Genomic DNA, 6,020 nt, shown 5'->3' with positions numbered 1-6,020 from the left:
CCACAGAAGAATAAAAACATCGGGCAATTACACAGCTAGAAGAGGAGTAATAATGGCAACAATAGATATGTTGTTGATACAAACCATGGAGTACAAAGAATTAGAAATAGTCATACAGCATTGAAAGAAAACATCAAAAAAGCTCACAGTAATTGAGTTCCAAAGAAAAAATAAAAAGTCCCAAATATGGAAATGTACTGAAAGGAGAAAATATCACCAGAAAGATGAGAGAGATGTCAAATAGAAAAGATTAACAAAAGGCAAAAAGTCATTGAGGTGCAGAGACTATTTTCCAGCTTGCTCTGGAGGTTGGTTTTGGAATAGGGAAGACATAGGTGAGGTATTTAAATCAGGCAAATTTAAACTTTTCATTTCAAAAGATAATTTGGAAAGCTCATCTCTTTTTTTGTATACATACAGTTGACAGTACAATACAATCATTCCTTGAGCTGTTTCAGGAGGTACTTCTTCAGGTTAAACAGGGAGCCCAGAGTTGCAAGCAGCTGAGCGAACCGAGCAGCTCCCAGAGGGAGGCCATCCAGTTCTGCTCCCTCCCTTTCTACCTTCTTTTACTTTTCTTACACATCTTTGTGCTGCATCTGGAGCTTTTCTGACTGATCTCAAGTTCAGGCAACTAAGCTCACTAACTTGGCAAAACACACACTCTGGAAGGTGGGCAAGGATAAGTTTTTGCTTTATTATCAGGCTGAAGAAGCTACAGAATTGAGTTCCAGAGGTGACTCAGCCAAGAACAGAGTGCAGTACAGAAGAAGGGCAGGGAGGGATGAGATAAATCCTCTTAGGAAGTATCAAACTCAAAGCATCTCCTGAGGTCACATGGAGCTGGTTTTGTAACTTAACCACCTTAATTAAACACCCTAAGTTAAATGGTGAGAATGATGCTGCTGCCGTCACTTCTGTATACAGAAGAGGGGCTGTTAAAAGTCTCACACACTTTTCAAGTGGATATCTTCAGATTCTCATGTCTTTACTACCCATATTAACCACATCATTCCACCAAAAGTTTAACATTTGTGATGTCCTCAGCTCCCAACCTCCCCTTTCCTATTTTGCTCCACAGCATTGCTTTTGTATTACACTATCTGAAGTATTACATGGTTTAAAGAGGAAAAGCACATTAGATTTTCACACCTGTGGTTTTCATTGCAAGTCTCATTATGACTGTTGAGTTTCATTTTTAGCCTTAAAGCCTTAAGTTATGCATGTAAATTAGAATCTGTTTTCAAGCTTTCATTTTTTAGTGATGTTCACATTTTTCTTGCTTATAGAAATTCTTTATGTATAAGAAAGTTCTGTTTTTCTGATAGACTCTATATATACTTAATATGTAAATCAGGAAGGCTCTGTATGGTATGCAGACTAAATTCAGCCTAATTTCATTCTCAATTATTTTTCTTTCCACTGTTCCGGCTGCTCACACCTACTGAATTAAGTTTGAGCAAATAGATGAAACAAGGCTTCTACTGCCTATAGGTAGATGTACAAACCAGCTACTGCAGGGCAAGAAAAGCTGTGAACATGCAGCACAACACATGCTTGACAGAAACTGCCTGCAACCTCTTCTCTCTTTAGTTTATTATGTGCTATTACTACACAAAAGCTGACTTTATGATACTTTGTTAGCCAATAGGAACATCACAGCTCTGATATCTGTAGAAAGTAGATGCATCTTTATTTAATATACTTGGCAATTTTAATAAGAGATTTATACATATAACTTCACATCTCTGCCTCAAATATAGTTTTTTTTTGTTAATAGGAAAAAGAGTTACTTTCTACTTTGCTCTTCATTGCCAGTGTCTTTCAAATGGTAAGGTCAAAATTGGTCCTTGACATAGGATCTTGTATATCAAGCATACACGCACATGGCAATAGTCTACATGCAATGAAATCATTGTGGATATCAGATATAACATTGGCAAAGTAGATATAGCCTTGGAATATTCTTTCAAATGAAAAGAAAATGTTCAGAACTACATTCTGTTGTAGTTTAAGTTCTGTTTAAGACAGCTTTTATATTCTGGTTTGACTGAAAATCTAAACATTCAGCACATACTTGATTTTAAGCTTGGGAGCAGTCATATGAAATTCAGTGAGAATAAATAATGCACAGAACAGTTAATGCAGGAACAAACTCCTTGCACATTAATGGGTTTTCCCTGCTTTTGTAACATAAATTTGATAGACTACATATATATTTATAGAGTTAAAGCTTTACTAAAACCAAATTATTTATCCTGTTAAAAACAAGACACTATATACGGACCCTCTGTATATACAACAGCATATGTGCTTGCATACAGGTGAGTAAATACCAACAAAACCTATTACTGATTAATGCCATTGACTGTTACTCAGTAGTTCCTTGTATTGACTGAGCAAAAGTAAAATGATTCATTAACTCATACATCTTTGCTAAATATGTATAACCTTCCCTGCATTCTAGTGACTATGTACATAATGTAGGTTATAAAAGAAATAGAGTAATGAGATAGGTGTGTTACACAAAACTCAAGGCTAAGGGAGAAGGTTGTGCATCATCTGCAGCATCCACACAGTTCAACATACTGAGCAACAGGGTGAAAAAGAGAGCTGTTAAGGCATCAATATTACCTCAGCTAAATTAGCTTCCCACAGGATTTTTTCTTTTCCTAAATGCAGTGACTCATACTAAGAAGTTCAACGTAGAGACAATGTTACACTCCTGAAGGAAGCTGTCCATGATAAATACCTGAGACAAAGGTGATATCTAAGACATTCAAATACCTTGTAGTCTAAGCTAAGGTGGAAATCCATTATGGACTGATGTAAAAGAGACAACTTTTACCTTCTTCCGTTTTCTGAAGTGTAAGTTGCCCAAACTCATCTACCAAAAGAAAAACATGACCTATATTAGATCTAAATAGAAAATGCATAACCAACTTGAAATATAATTTCAGATGTTTGACGCTAAATAGCATACTAGAAAAGACACCTTCAGAAAGTAAATTATGGGATGATACAAAAGGTTTTTAATATATTAACAATTTTAAAAATTAAAGCCTGTATTACCAGTGAAAAACATTATGTTTCAAAGTGCTTTTCTAATTTGTTACATCTTGAGCCTACAATATTTGGAGAAACTGGAACAAAAATCACTCCTTTTGTTCTAACAGCTTCTAAGCCATCTTCAGTTAGTCAGTGGGCTGATTTCTATTAGCAGGGCTTATATATGATAGACATAAGAAACTCTTTATGTATAATTTCCTCTCTAAGTGCAAGAAGTAATAACATGGGATTCCAGTCTGAACTCTGAGACATGTTGAAATCAAATGCCTCAAGAGAAGTTGTTCACTCTAAAGACTTATCTTTGAGTTGCTGTTTTGCTTTGTGACTATACATTCCTTGCTATTAAAACTTCATTAGAGACCTCTGCAATCAGAGGTTATTTCTTTTGCATTAATTAGGAGCCTAGTTTTAGATGTGGGAAACATTGTCTGGAAGGGCAATTTTTATATACTTAGTACTTACTTCGTATACTTCTCTTTGTTCATTATAACTACTGACAATTTTCAAATTTTAATGTAGTACTTCAATGTAATTTTCTCTACTATTTCTCTTAATCTCAATTCTGGAAGCCACACGCAAAGCCCCATTAAGATGAATTTCATACTAGCTTTAGAAGTCTGTCTTCCAATTCCATAAAAAGACAGCAGTCTTAAATTAAGTACTTTGTCTGCCTGTGTTGATATTTTTGTACCCTGACACCTCTTGCCCAGCCTCAGGTACTTCCTTCTACCTTCCATTATCCTATTTTTTAACTGGGAGTAATAAATAACAACACCTAGTATCACCAAGAGCACAGCTTCTGTCAGTTGTGCAGAGTTTTTGCCTGCCTGCAGGTCTTCAAGACAGCACCTGTTATCTCTTCTGAGTGTATTTTGAAGCATAATGGAATTTCTAAAGAAATGTTTATATTAAATAAAAAACTGAACACTTTGTCCAGAATCATCAGCATTTTTCTGGGAACACGAACTCTGCTCAGAAGAAAAACACAAACAGAAATGTCTTTCTGGATACATGCAGTGGTGGGGTTTGAAAGGAGTGCCCTCCTGCCCCACAGCTTACATCCTGAGGCAGTAGCTGCTTTGTGTCACTGCCTTAGCTTGCAAAACTGGTCATAAAATTACAGCATCTTAAAACTCCTGCCACTCCTCTTGCTTCCATGCTCACATGTAGCCCTGGCTTCCGCAGGCCAGTTATAAACTGAGTATGGAAGTATTTATTTACTTTCCTTTTTTATTATGACATCCTCCTATTTCCTTTATGATAGAATGGAGTCTTCTAAGTTGTAATTGTCACAGCTGTAAAGAGGCAATTTTCCATTTCCTGAGACTCTTTTTATATGGGTTAAAATTTCTCCATCTAAAGAAAAAATATTCCTGTTACAATAGATTATTTGCTATCACGTAAGCATTAATTACACATCTTGAGTTAGTGTTTAAACCACATACTTCAGAGAGAGATAAAGAATTGTTCAAAGCAGTTTTATGGAAAAAGAGGCAAACCCTTAGGTTTTGCTGTCATTGCATTCTTTAGTAATTACTATTCCTTTAATGGAGCTCTTTGAAGAATTGAATAAACTATAATACTAATTAAATATAGGAAATTGCTACTTAAGAGGCTAATCTTTCTTGTCTGATTCAGGCAAATCAAATTCCTTTTTTGGTGGCCCACTTTACAAAAGAATAATGATCTCAGACATGTTTCCACACTACAGTTGGAGCCTATATCCAGGGATTAGAGACATCAGCCCACTTCTCCTTAACCAGGAATGACAGTGAGCTGTTTTGCATGTGGAAATGGGAAGAAGTAAAAAGAAAAGGAAGAGGTTTTGGCTAAAGCAGCAGAGGCGAAAAGTAAGCCATTTTTACATGTAGCCTGTAAGTATGAAACTTCACTTTCCATTTGTATAAGTGCCACATCCTGCGTGTTTAGTTTTTCCTTTAAGTGTAGGAAACAAGAGAAGGAACTTCCTTGGCTTACAAAAAGTATTGGCAGTGTGGGATATTTAGGTGTGTACATGCTGCCTCATTTCACTGAATGAGTGGAAAAGAGCCAAAAATGGGAACAACAGGGATCAAATACATCCCAGCAAAGAAGGGAGGCCTGACAGAGGATGGAGCCACATGGGCAGCTCCCTGGCACAGGGTGCTATGGTCTGCCAGGACAGGTGCTTCTGAGCTGTCAAAAGCATTTAGGAACTATGGAACTACTACAGCAGTTGAAGCACAGAAAAAGATGTAACACAATGTCAAGAGGGAAAGGTGAAACAGATGATGTGGTCAGATCACCTCTAGCTAGAGGCTGGCTCATCTCCTGTAGCTGCCTCACCTGTTTGTCAAAAAAGGTAGGAAAATGCTCTGTGAGTTATTGGACAGTTTAATCTCCTTTGATGTAGCTTAATACTCACAAATAATACTAGTAAACTAAGTGCCTGGAAATATTTATGTGTGTAAAATTGTACAGAAACAAGGAAACAAGTACTTTATAGATAATGTAACATGAATTTGATGCTTAGGAAATTTATCATGCTTTCAAGCACGTATCAAGCTTTTTCTTTTTGCTAGTATGCTCAGGACACTAAGTACTTTATTCTATCAATGGCACTCATCTAAATGAAGATCATATCACTTGGCCAATTCAATAGTTAGATTAGGTTATTTAATTATCTGGCTAACTCCAGTCAAAGTTCAGTGATCCAAAACAGGTGAAATTCTTCATTCAGGTGGCGATAAGATCTTTATGATCAGAACAGCATACACTTTTTAAACTCCTTCTCTTACACAATTTCCACATATTTTCAGTGGTGAAAAGTTTAGACTTAATTTTCTGTATGTTGATGTCCAAAAAAGCAAAATATCTTCCTGCATTTGAAATAAAAAGAAACTGTAACAAGGCTTGAACACAGAAGGAAAGAAAAGCATTACATGCAGGAAGAGGCTACTAAATTCTTATGT

This window comes from Numida meleagris, chromosome 10 (assembly GCF_002078875.1).
Source record: "Numida meleagris isolate 19003 breed g44 Domestic line chromosome 10, NumMel1.0, whole genome shotgun sequence".
Classification (NCBI taxonomy): Eukaryota; Metazoa; Chordata; class Aves; order Galliformes; family Numididae; genus Numida; species Numida meleagris.
This window is presented reverse-complemented; position numbering follows the sequence as displayed.